At 41.6% G+C, this 13947-nt stretch overlaps 1 long non-coding RNA gene across 1 annotated transcript; it reads left to right on the top strand.

Moving 5' to 3' along the window:
* The first annotated feature begins 11746 nt into the window (after nt 1–11746).
* LOC109305396 lies at nt 11747–12187 on the top strand. Its single transcript, XR_002099619.1, has 2 exons — nt 11747–11909; nt 12118–12187. It is a non-coding gene; the product is annotated as an uncharacterized LOC109305396 (long non-coding RNA).
* The last annotated feature ends 1760 nt before the right edge of the window (nt 12188–13947 follow it).

Consider the following 13947-nt stretch of genomic DNA (forward strand, 5'->3'; position numbering starts at 1 on the left):
AAGGAAAGTAAGGAGACTTGATCAGCTCAGGGGCTCAGCTGTCCCAGGAGTTTGAAAGGCTATAGCTTAGGTACTTGGTCCAGAGGTAGTCTCCGTGGCATGATTTCTGCATACTCTGAAAAACCATCTAAGGACTATTAGGGTCCCAGATTCATGTCCTGAATCTTGGAAGCTATGCATTCCAGTTCTGTTTCAGAGAGCAGGAAAACTGTAGATGCTAACATCCCTAGGTAGAACTGAGCTGCCTGACTCTTAGGCAAGTGCCTTCCCAGGATGTGAAAGTCAGAGAGTCAGCTGTCAAGGAGGTTGAGAACCTTGAGGTTCCTCCTTACTCTCTCAGAAATTTGTGTGGCAGGGCTGACCCAGAGTCTTGGACCAGGGGAGCCCTGTAGTCTGAATCTGAAAACATTCCTTTTGGTGGACTGCTGATAAGCTGGGTCCTTTCATTTAAATGTAAAGTTTAGTTGATGAGAAACCAGACACATTTCAAAACCTGCCTATTTTTTGTTGAAAGACTTAGACATATTGAGACAGACAAGGTTCTTTGGGTAAATCTGATACTTTTATTAGAACAACTAAATAGTTGCATTTTTTTTTCTTAGGAAGCTTGCTAAGAAAAAAAAATCCTATTATTTAGTTAGTCTAATAAAAGATATCATATTTACCCAAACCTTGTCTGCCTATGTCCTTAGACATGCATGGCTACAACCTTAAACATATTGATGCATTTCTGTGAAATGTTTTGTTTTCAACAAATTGGAACGTGATGACAAAAATATGTTGGGTGATAAAATTTACATCCATCTTTATTCCAATATTGCCCCTGCAAGATGTCACAGAGGGTCTTCTGTTCTGATAAGCTTCTGGTATTCTGGGCATTTGCAGACACAGAATGACATTCAGTAGCTCCTGGACCTGGAAAATGAATTATATGCCCTTTCTCTAAAGTCTGCACCCCATCTTCATTTGGAATCTAACCGATGACTTTGGTTATTTTATTTATAATGAGCTAGAAGAGTTATTCGCTTTTTTCAGATGAACACTTATGCTTATAAATTCTTGCATATTAAAACAGCATAGGATATTTTCAAAGGAGTTGTTTGGTATGTATCTCAGGGTAAGCTGAACAATCAGTGAAATGTGTCTAAGCGACAACTTTCCTATTGTGAAGGTTTATTGAATGGAGCATCCAAAAATGGCTTCAAAATGCAAACACCCCCAAAAAGTTTCTTGTCAGAATAGAAAATAACACAGTCAGGACAGGGAAGGGTGTGATTAGCACAGCCTTCGGGCTCAGGCAAGCAGCTGGGCTTTTCCAGCCCTGGGGCTGTACTGCAAACGTGCAAAGGCATTCACAAGTTTGGGTTAACTCTTATCTAGATTGGGTTAACCCAATCTTCATCTAGGTTAGTGCACCTACACTGCTAATTTAGATCAGACATGCCACTTTTCCCCAATTTAGCCCCCCTGAACTCCCATGTGGTTAGACATTTAGATCAACTTAACTGTGGTTAGGTTGATCTAAACATGAGAGCTGTACATACCCAGTGTCTGTAACACTGTCTTAGAGGTTTAAGAATTAATTTCATTTTCTACACACATTTACATTTTTTTCATCTTGCCCAAATTCTCTTTACATAGTTTAAAGTTGATGAATAGTGGCTTGTTTTTGTGTTTATTTGTTTTCCCTATTTCCTGTTTGTGCATCAGCACCATCAATTATATCGAGTGCAACTCTGAAAAAATGCTTAATCATTGTGTAACATAACTCCCCAGTTTCTTTTTTTCTCTTTTATATATCGATATTGATATGTATTCCCTCCCCCCCCCAACTATTTCTGACTTTTCCTCTCCCTCTCTATTCCCTAAAGATAATTATAAGTAATTATAGGATAAGCTTTCACATTTTATTTTCGGTAGTAAGTTTTATTTTCTCTCCCCTCTTTGCAAATAAGTGCCCTGTTATTTTGATATAGATGCCCACTGTTTTATAAATGATAATTATTATGTTTGTACTGTTTTATATTGTGTGATTGCTGTTTTAGGCCTATATATGTAAGTTAACATAAGTTATGTCAAGTTTCCATTTTGTAATGTCAAGACTCCATCTTATCCCCATGCCTGGTTGTGTCACACCTACCCTTCCAATGTAACTTGGTTCCTGACTGAATGGGGATGAATAAGGGTGCTTGAGAGACAATGGAAGTAGGTCTAAAAATAGCTGCTTCTGAATGACTGAACCATCAACACCAAATACCTTAATCAGCGACCGAGCCCTTGGAACCACCTCAGCATTCAAGAAACAAAAGATGAGGCAACCCACCATTGTGCCAAGCTGCACATGCTCAGTAAGAATATCTGGAACCCTCTGGAACAGGACTGACAGGCCCTCTCCATAGGAGACCATAGGTAGTCTGCCCCATAAAAAGGGATAGTGAAGACTGACACTTTGGGAACGCCATTTCCATCTGGACCAGACCAACTCCATGTCACACCACCTATCCAACCCAGAGGCCCTGCTGGCAACCCTCTCTGGACAACACTGAGCTGAAGGAGACCCCGACTGGCCGTTGAGGACCCACTTTCAGTCTGGGTTAGGTAGATATCACCTGCATATTTTCTCCTCCAATTTGGACTCTATCTCTCTTGTCCCAGACTTCAGTCCCTGCACCAAGCCTCTTTAATCCCTGCTGCCATTGTGTGTGTGTGTGCGCGTGCGCACACAAAGGAACCAATAAAATATTGTTACCATCCCCCCTGTTCAATAAAACCACTACCATTTGTAATCCCAAGTTGGGTTTTGTTTTACTGATCCCCGGTCCCTTCCCTATCTTAAATTCCAGTCTCTGTTTCTCTTGGCTCCATCCCCCCCCACTACATTTTCCTGATTTCTCAAGTCTGCTCCCCTTTTCTGCCACCTCTCAGCTCCTATTTTTCCCTTTCTGCAAGCGCTCAGCCCTGTTGCTTTCTGCAAGTAGTTACCCTATTCCTATGACTTTTTGCATCCTCTCAGCCCTGTGGCTTTCTGCAAGCTCTCAGCCCTGTCACTTTCTGCAAGCAGTTACCCTGTTCCCATGACTTTTTGCATCCTTTCAGCCCTGTGGCTTTCTGCAGTCTCTCAGCCCTGTTGCTTTCTGCAAGCAGTTAGCCACGCTCCTGCTACTTTTTGTATCCTCTCAGCCTTGTGGCTTTCTGCAATCTCTCAGCCCTACTTTCAGTTTTCCTCTCCCCATGTACCTCTCAGCTCCCCGTAGTCTCCTTGCTCTGGCTCCAGCCTCCGGGCTCCTCCCTGGCATTGCTTCTTTGCTCTGCCAGCTTTCTGCTTTCAATTAACACCAATTAACCTTGTTACCCTAATTTCCCTCCAGTCTGTCGGTTCTAATCCCGGCACTGGCAACTTTCATCTCAGTCTCTACCAGCAGTAACCTGAAGTAACCCCAAGCCTCAGCTTCTCAGCCCAGTTCTCTCTAAGTCTATTGGTTGTAATCCCAGTCCCGGCAATGTTCACCCCCTACACTTTCAATCTCTCTCTTACCTTAACCTTTCCCCAGGTATCCCAAATACACTAAGTACATACATACACACCACAAATTAGGAACTTACCTGCATGTATGTGTAGGTGAGTGGTATGTATGTGAACTGATACATGTGTATGTCACTGTGTGCATGATATACGAATTAGTGATCCGTCTATGTGTATTGGGTGTGCAGGTATTGATAATTGATTCTGGTCTAATTTCTTTTGGTCTGTATAGTGTGTGTAGGTTCTTGAATTAGTGATAGGTGTGCATTTGCCTAGGCTGGTAATTTTAGATGTGTATGTGCCTAGATTGGTAGTGTGTGTGCACACCTGGTGGGGGTGCATCCACCTAGAGTGTGTGTATGGGCCTAGTGTGTGTATGTACTTAATTGATTTTTGAGTGTGTGCATGTGCAATTGTACAGTATACCACCAGAGGGAAGCGCACCAGAGGGAGAACCACCAGAGGGAGAGCAAGACATACAATTGTTTTTCTGTTGGTCCCATATGCATGCTGACCTTTTCATTAAAGGGATAATTTACCAACTGACCCTTAAGGTAAAGCAGCAGGAGTTTCTCAATGCCCAGATTTCACATTATTCATTAATGATTCTCAAATTTCAGCTTTATACTTGCTTGTTTAGGGCCAGGCATTTGTCCTTACATTGTTGGAGTATGAATTAAAGCATCCTCAAAGCTATGTCCTACCTCTGTGTGCATAATTTCAGACACTTACACCTTCTTATTAAATATAATACAGAATTACTGGGTGCATGTATGTGAGTTGCTAATTGCTCAGTAGCCTAAGTCTACTGTGCAGTAGTGTGCAAGGCAAAAAACATGCTAATGCAGTACTGTGCACTAGTATTAGGCTATTGCACAGTTAGTGTCACTAAAAAGCCATGCATCAGTACTACCAGTTACTGCGCATTCATTTAGTACTTGGTTATGCAAATACTAAAAATTAATGCACTGTAACTACAATGCATTAATTAACATGTAGAAGCACCCACTGTATAGTAAATATCAGAATTTTTTTTTATGTAGACAGTACTGCTGACTTATGGGATTGATGACATGATGATAAGACTAAAGGTCCTTCTTTCTAGACTTGTTAATTTTGGCAGTAATGGAATTTTAACATGCCAATATTGTTTCTTCAGGTGTGAAAGGAAACAAACTTTACTGAATATTGAAGCATGAAAAAATTTATCAATTGAAATTATTATTATTATTTTTTACGGTAGCAATTCCTATAGGCTATAATAAGGGAGCCAGTCTTAAATATGAGCAGTTATGTTTGAGTTAGGATTACAGACTTCTAAAAGTCAAACCTTTGGACATATTGAAGCAAGATACATCTGATCATTCAAATGGGAATCAAGATTAATAGCAATATTCTCATCCTAATCTGGCTTGGATGTAACAACTGTATAGGACTAATGGAGTTATGAGCAGGGATCCTGGTTTTCCCTAACAAAAAATTGCAAATTCTCTGATTAAAAACTCACAAATTCTATGAATAAAAATCCAAAAGCCATGATTAAAATGAAAGGCCACTACATATATAGATATCAGTTGAACATGATGTTTTATTGATATATTTAATAGATTCATAGATTCATAGACATTTTACAAGTTTTAAATCAATTTGGATATTTAAAACTTTAAATATTTAAAACTTTTTAAAAATTAAAGTTTTAAAGCAATTTGGAAGCCTTCCAGTGCATCCATCACTAAAATAAAATAAATTCTAAATACCTATACATTTTGGTATTAGATTTTGAGTTTTTTATCATGGAAAATCAGAGTTCTTCCTGCTCCCTTAGATCATGGAACACAGATCCAGGCCCCTCAGTCCCAAGTGACAGCCCCCTGAATCTGCTGGTGCTCTTCGCTCCCCCCCCCCGAAAAAAACCCAACCCCTAGCCCTGCTTGGGTCTGCAGTTCACTGCCCCCTGCAGCAGTGCCCAAGCCCTGGCTGCCACCTGTGACAGGCAACAGCTACTGCAGTAAAGTGAAGCACAGATCCTTGTTCCTCCCCCCGTGGGTGGCATGGCCAGAGTTGAGCCCGGGGAGGGGGAGTGAGCTGCCTGCTGTGGGCTGAGGCTCCCCACCCTGCTGTGCTCCCCTGCGGCCTCTATGGTACAGTGGGCAGGACCTGGCATGACAAGGCAGAGTGGGACTGGACAGGGAAACTCAATGCTACCACTGTGAGCTCCATGCTGCCCTGGCAACATGCCCCCTGCCCGCCCCACAGCAGCAATGGATACCTCGCCAGGGCAGCACAGAGCTTGCAGCAGCAAGAAACTTCTCTGCCATGTCATGCTCTGCTCTACCATGCTGTGTCCTTCCCGCTGGGCTGCAGAGGCCTCAGGGAAGGGCAATAGGGCAGGGAGCCTATGCTTGCACAGGAAGCATGCACCTGCACCTGCCCGCACCCTGCACACAGATCTGGGGGGTCATGGGTTCCTTCTTCCCCCCCCCAGGAGTGCACACAGTTGTGGGGAGCCAGTCCCCCCCACTCCATAGATGAGCCATCTATGGCCCCATCCTGCTCCCTTCTGGTGCCCAGTGGGGGCCCAGGCCCCAAGACCCCCAGCCCCAGCCCTGCTCAACTACCTCCCTCCTTCCTTCCCTCCTCCCCCCATTTTATGGGGATCTCAATCCACCCTCCACCCCCAGACTTACATGACAGAGCTGCTTTCCAGGCTGCCTGGTGGCCATGTGCATATACATGCACAAGGTGCCCCCTGGCTGACTACCCTCCTCCCACTCTCCCCAGCCCCTTACAGGCTGTAACTCTGGCAGCCTGCAGACTGCTCTTTGCAAAAATGCAAAATCTATTTGTTTCTCCCTTAAAATGACAAATCTGCATTTTCCTCAGGTGAAAAGGAAAAATCCACATTTTTCTCCATTTCCTGTGGGAAACAGAAAACCAAGATCCCTTGTTATGAGACCATTAGGACCTTGCTTTGATAGAGAAAAGCCACACTAACACATGCATCTTAACAAAAATGATAATTCCTGTGCTAGGTGTCTGCTTCAGGACAAATATTTTTGAAAAAACAATTCAGACATTTCTAAAAACAAGAATAAGAAAAGATCAAATATTTTCCCCTGCTTGGGAAGCCAGCATGCCAGTGAATATCCATCCAAATCCTAATCTGGCTATGTCCAAACCTTTACTTAATTTTTTGGTTCTTACACATTCAGTAAAGACACGTTGCATTTTGCTAGCTGTAGTGATTGCAGAAGATGAGAAGGACTTTCTCTGCAATTTCTGCAGTCTGCTGCAGCACCAGCCTTGAGAACTGAGAGTATCTGGTTCACTTCAGTAGCTCAAGCAGAATGTAGGGCAGGATGGCACTGTAGAGACTCATGCCTTCAGAGAGGCATGAGATTTTACAGGCATGCTTTCTGGTATGTTCAGCATTGCATTTCCAGGTCAGAGTGTGAGGAGAAGGAGTAGATGCATCAGGCTTATTTTGACAGTAGCTATGAAGTCAGAGTGGTACCAATGTCATTAGCGGTAGTAATCAATTTGAACATGATGATCTTGAGATTACTTAAGAGTCCAATCTTTCAGTACCAGATCTGTTCAAAGATGTTGCAGGTCTTTCTGCAGGGCAGAGTAGGCTGTATCCTGGGATTCCTTTCCTTTTCTTTCCTCCTGTCTCTGCTCTTCTTCAAGGGCAAGTTGTTTTGCCACTAAGTGAGCTGCTGCTTGGTTGAGATTGTGGCACCATTAGAGTCATATAATCACAAAGGGCTGAAAGGGACCTTCAGAGGTCATCTAGTTCAGCCCCTGGCCTGAGGCAGGATTATCCCTTTCCAAATCATCCTATAGAAACCATAATCTAAACTCTACTTAAGACTACTATCAACCCAGATACAACACAGACTAGCACAACAGCCAACGTCTTGCTTCTATGAAATGTTGTCATGCCAATGTAGCCCAGGTGTACTCTGGTATGTACTTACCTTCTCCAATTGAAGGGAACTGTTAGCTGGCAGATGTGCTGAGGGGGAACTGCAGATTCCTTAAAGTTTCCCTCCATCCCTATAAAACCAGGCCAGGACAGTCAGGGGATTTAACTGTATACTAATTTATTTATGTTAACTTATCACAAGGAAAAGAAACATGGATATAAACATATGTACAAAATTTGTGAAAATTTTAGTCTACATGACTTTTTCAGCATCACCATAATTCTGATACTGGAAAGAGAAGAATTCAGTTCTTCAGACTAGTGTGTAACTTAATTATGAGAATATCTTTTCTCTCCCTGCAGTTCCTGCTTCATTAACCAAACACCTTACAGACTCTACAGCAAATGAGTCAGAGGTCCATTAGACAATAGCCTCCTTCATTCACAATCTTGGTTATAATATTCATCCACCTTTTTGCCCTGTTGATAGCTTAGGAGTGGAAGGCATTTTTAACGCATCTAAGTGGAACCTATTATCAGGAATCCTTGTTTTCTCTGGCAAAAAAAAAATCCTCAATTTTTGGATGTATAAAATTAATCCCAAATCCACATTTTTCCATGATTAAAATGAAATGCCACTAAGTTTACTCATGGGAAAATGTAGATTTTGGGTTACTTTTTTAAATCCAAAAACTGGGGATTTTTTTAAATCAGAGAAAACCAGGATCCCTGATTATTATCTATCACTACATTATTATAAACAATAGCACCTGGCAGCAAAGGTCTTGTGGAAAGAACTTGAGAGGCAAAAGACTGGATTAAAGTTGCAGTGGGATGTGCTACAGTTTCAGAAAATTTTACAAAATTAATAATTTGGGACCAATATTATGAGGTGTTGCAAGTCTTGGGTCTGACAGGCTAAATTGCAGTTTATACATTTCTGACAGTGTCTATATATGGTCATGTGTTGTTTATGTTGTGCCTGAAGATGCTTATGGGAATTTGATAGTTTACAATTTTGCTACATATTAAGATTTGGATATATGGCTAAGCAGATGTGCAAATTGGTTTGGGCTCATTCATGTTCTGATGGCTGATTGTTAAATGGTTTTGTTTGTTCTCTTTGGTTATATTTTTATTAACATTTTGAAGAATACAGAAAATGAGTTTTACAGTGGCTGTAAGCCATTATTTTTCTGTAGGTTCCTTTATATATCACATACTTAAATATTTCAGAATGTATACTTTTTTTTCTTTTTAAAATGGCAATCTCTCAATGTAACATGCAGGGGGAGAGGGATAGCCCTGGGGGAATATATTTCATGGGGTATAGCTTCTAGCTCACTTAAGCCTCTGTAAAAAATTCTGTTAAGGTCTTTGGGCATTGGGATGGATTCAGACTATTCAACTACTCTTCATCCATACTAATGTAAAAATCTTTGAATGCATTGTCAGTCAAACTGATGTGACCTTGTATACTGTTTTCAGTAATCAATACTTGTGACTCAACCCTCACACACAGTGCATCTGAAAATGTTTAGTTATGAAAATACTAAAGCATTTCTCATATAATAAGGGGACAAAGATTAATGTCTGGTTAAGTGACAGTAGCAAGTACCATATTTCATAGTGTATGCGTCGATGTGAATGTCAACCCCATTTTTCTGATCCAGAAAGTTAGGAGTTTTGTATATCCAGTGAATAAGTCAACCTCGCCAGGCACCTTGGGGTGGACATGTGCCACTCACAGGGGATGGGGATGGGCTCTGTTAGCATGGCTCAGGCAGTGTACCTCATAGGGGATGGAGCCAGGCTCAGCTGGTATGGCCCCATCCCCTGTGAGCAGTGCTTCCTGGGCCATGCCAGCTGAGTGCCAAGCCCAGCACCACTCACAGAGGATGGGGCTGCAACAGCCAACTGTTGAACTTGACCCCATCCTCTGCAAGCAGTGCTGCTGAGCCTGGTTGCACCAGCCGGTGCCAGGCTCAGCACTTGGCTGGGGTAGCAGAGCTCAGCACCCAGCTGAGTCATGTCTCCATGATGACGGCAAGGACCATAGGCTGCACTCAGGTTGGGCCCAGGCCCCATGGCCTCCAGGGCCACGGACGCTATCAGTAGGTGAAGAAGGTTGGGTTGGGTTGGAGCTGAGGTAGTCCTGGGTGGGGGTCAAAAGTGTTGATATATATAAATTGAGGTGGAAATTTATAGGTAAATATTTTGGCTCCAAACTTCAATTTATACATCATGAAATATGGTATCTTCTTATTTCATAGTCTATTACATCCCAATAAAAATAGCATTTACTTAATTTTTAAAAAAATATTTCTATAACTGTATTTACAACCAGAGGAGGTGAAACCAACATTTTTGCCTGGCATCTTTTAGATTGCATTTTTCCCCCCTATTTTATTCTAATTTTAAACATTTGGAAGATACATGTATACACAGAATTTGTTTCACTTTCTTAGTATATTATAAGATATCCATTTTAAAATTTATTTGCTCTTACTATTTGATAGTACTCATTTTTCTTTAATTTGAAATGTGTTGTTTTACTTTTACACTCTATGTAACTTTTCTGACAATGTACACATTATACTAACCTTTCTTTGAAAAAAACCCAGCAGTATTTGTATGGAAGAAGGCAGGGCAGTTCCACATTTTATAGACTAACTTGTTCAGAGAGGCATAAGTTTTCATAGTTGACAGACTACTTTATCAGATGCAATTAATGGGCTATAAATTGCAAAATTTCTCTAGCTAAACTCTTAATTCAATTTTAAATGAATTAAGTTAAGTTAGTACAAAATATTCTGGTGCTCTGATTTCAGTTTAAACAAGGTTTATATTGATTTTGCTTAAACCAATTCTTTACCAAGTTACATTAACTCGACATAAATTCAGCTCAAATCAAATTAAGATTGCTTTCTTGATTTATCTAATTGGCTTAAAAATCACAACTTTAGTTTAAATGAGGAAACTTTGAATAGAGGTAAGTCCTTAATCCTTTATTAATTGCAAGATTTAGGAGGGAAAGGGGAAGGGGAGCTTCCTAAATTAAATATACTTTTAGGCAGCTAACTAAGCAGATAGATTTTTCCAAAATTATTAAACACCTAGAAGCTGCCTTAGACTTCTCTGGGAACTGCTGAATACCCAGAGCCTGAAAAAAAAATAAGCTACTGCCTAAATTATGTTTGAGAGACTAATTATATTCTCTTATGAAGGAAAACATATGCAGCCATATCCCATCTCCATAGCAGGAGCAGATCCAGAAGGTGTATAGCAACACGATTACACCCAACTTGGCTGTGCCACATGTGAACCCTTGATGCGGGGTCTGCATGGGGCCCCTGTTTTCACATGGCTCTGGACCCCAGGGGCTGAGTGCTGCCATTACAGCTCATCCCCTCCTTTCTTCTGCTGCTGAATTCATCAGGCAGGGGGAGGGAAAGGGAAATGGTGAATAGCATCACCTTCCTGGGCTCCAAAGCTCCATGAAAGCAGGTAAGCTCAGAGCTTACATGGAGCACCAGCAGGAATCTGTGCTGTACAGTCAATGATCTCAGAGCTCAATAAGCATGCATAGCAAAGCCATGGGTGACTGGTGCCTCCCAAATCTGGGGTGGAGGGAGGCTCTCCAGTGACCAGACAGTGACTGGAAGGGGAGTCCTCCAGTGGTCAGTTGCTGAGCGTGCTGGTGGCACAGTGGCGGCAGAAGTGCAAGTCCTTCTGCATGTGAGACGGTGGTGGAAGTGCCAGCACTTCTGTTGTTCACACTTTTGCCACTGACATGCCACTCTTGTACTCACTGTTGAGGGGACATCAGCTCTCTGAGGAGGGGTCTCAATGCCCCTCCCATGTGTCACCTATGAGCAAAGTCAAAGTGCAGAGAGGGGCCACACCATCCTTGCCCCGTTTCTGGATTCACTACAGCTGCATAGTATGTTTTCCACCTTTGCATTTATCTTTGAGAATACACAAAAGTCCACAGCATTATCTCCTTTTCAGAAGGATATCCCAGGATTTAGGTGGGGAATTCAGTCTGAAAATGAACTGCATGGTATAGCCTTAAGAAAATTACCATCAATCTGGGATGATAGGGACATACAATACCTGGGCTAACATATGTGGAAGTGGCTGTGGCTCTCCCATGAGGCACGTCTTAAAGTGTCCATGGGGCCTTTTACAGTGTCAGCTTTTTAATGAGTGGACAGCTTGCTTCTATTGTCTTACAAGTGGAGCTGGGAGAAGGGCAACCAATCTCATCTGCCACAACTTGATCTTTTTGTGTAATTTTGGGAGGAGGTCTTATTCTCCATGGATGCTGTCCTTAGTCAGGCCTGGTGCTGTCTTCTGGGGCTCTGCCTCCTCTACACCCCATCTTATACCAACCTTTGAGATCTCCAAAAGATATTACGGGCACATAGGTTATGCCTTCATATCGTGCCTTCTGAGGTAAGTAACAGATATAAAACAAAACAATATGGAAGTGAAATATCACTCCAGGGCTTAGTCCCTCTTTACAGTCCTCTAGCCTGGAGTTGGACCACCCTGTTCTTTGGCCTGCAAAAACCTCTTTTGTTTTTTAGGGTTTGCCATAGGAACCATCCCCTGTAGACCGCTTTGGTCCACTATGCTCATGGTTCTTCTTTCTCTTCTCTAGGTTCAGCTTCTCCAGACAAATTCCAATCTCCCATCCCCAACATCCAGGACTATGATGTGGGTATGTCATTTGGATCGTCCGAACCACTTCAGTGGGTTTGGTGCCAGCTGGTTGCCTTTCACCCCTCCTAGGCATTCTAGGCCTCACTTCCAGTCCTCTGGTCTCTCTGCGTCGTTCTCCTTTTAATTCCAGTGTGGGGTTCAGGCACTGGTGTTTCCCCGGTGCTTGTCTCTTCCCCCAGCACCGCTTTTCGCCACTGCTTCTCAGCCTCATGCTGACTCTGCAGGTAAGGTCCTTCTTTCTTGTCTTCTGCCCCATCACAATATACCACTATTGATTCTTCCTTGCCATCAATCCACACAAAGACTTATGAAGTCTATAAAAGTTGTGGCCAAAATACTGAATATAGCTTAACCTTGGGTCAACTACATATTTCACCTAAATTCAGAGAATTTCTGAATTTTCTTGGTTTCCTTATTAAATCACAAAGCTTATAAAGTTTTTGTGTTAAACACATCTATGATTTTTCACAAATTTTCTATGGTATGTTATAGTTGTTTATTACCAAAATATTTGTTCAGATAAAAAGACATAGATATGTCTAGAGAATCTGTAACCTTACTTACTCTTCCAACTGATTCTAAAGATGTCCCTTATCATTAATGAAAATAATTTATCTGCTCTAGAATGTACAGTGCAAATAATACCTCTCAACAACAGTTACCATAGTAACATTGGCTTGAAGTTTTTGTCCTCATATTTCAGCATATCTCTTTTTATTTTTTTCCAAGTGCTCTTTATGCGGGCATTTTTAAATGAACTTATCACTTGAAAACTTTTGTTTTTTTCTTTTGTATTATTTAATGTGGTTGTTATGGCAACAGTATCTTTGTCTTGTTATTTTGTCTCTGAAAAGGCTGTAGCTACATCTTCAGCAAATGAGAAGGAAGGGAAGATGTTCACATTTTGTTTTTCTTATTTATTACTGTAAGCACGATCGCATACAAAATTGCATTTTGCCATAAGAATTCAGGAGCCTCTTTTGTTGAGTTTGGCCAATTTCTTCCTGTTTACATTTCCACGTAGAAAGTCTTGACCAACTAAAGCAGTTAACTAGTACTCACATGAACTTTTACATGTGGTCTGGGAGTTTGGGGTGGGGGGAGGGACGGCACTTTAATTAGAGTGGCTCCAAGAGCTTCTCTAATTAAAGTGACATGGTGTCTCATGCATCAGTGTCCCCATGCTTCTAAATAGTTGCCAGGGTGCTTTATCTAAAGCTCATTTGATGAGCTTTAGTTCAAGCACCCCTGCCACCATTTTGAAGTGTGAGGACACTGATACATAAGACACAGGAGGCTGCTGGAGTGTGGTAATTACCATGCTCCAGCAGATTGGATTGATGGAGTCTGCTCTGATACTCTAATTACAGCACATTGGAGCAGCCTCCATGCTTGTGTACAGGCACCCTCTCTGACATTTCCCTTGCTGCTTCAGGGTTAACAATGGAATAAGTGACGGGCATGGGTTATACATCTTGAGATAAATCTGCATAAGGAATGCTAAGATAAATTCTTGTAATGAAACCTACAGTAAAAATTGTGACTGTAATTGGAACGATACAGCATTTTGGCATCCTATACATGTTACAGGTACTGAGCAATTAACTAATTAATTGCACAATTACCTTAAGACCAGCTACATGTGCAAAGTAGCTATCATGCCATAAAAAACCGCAACCAGCTATAAAATTAGAAAAATTGTACTACCTTTATTGATGGTTGTTATCAGACTTTAATTTCCACATGTCGCAGGATCTCCTATGTGATA

This window comes from Gavialis gangeticus, unplaced genomic scaffold, assembly GCF_001723915.1.
Source record: "Gavialis gangeticus isolate Ggan-Ray unplaced genomic scaffold, GavGan_comp1, whole genome shotgun sequence".
Taxonomy (NCBI): Eukaryota; Metazoa; Chordata; order Crocodylia; family Gavialidae; genus Gavialis; species Gavialis gangeticus.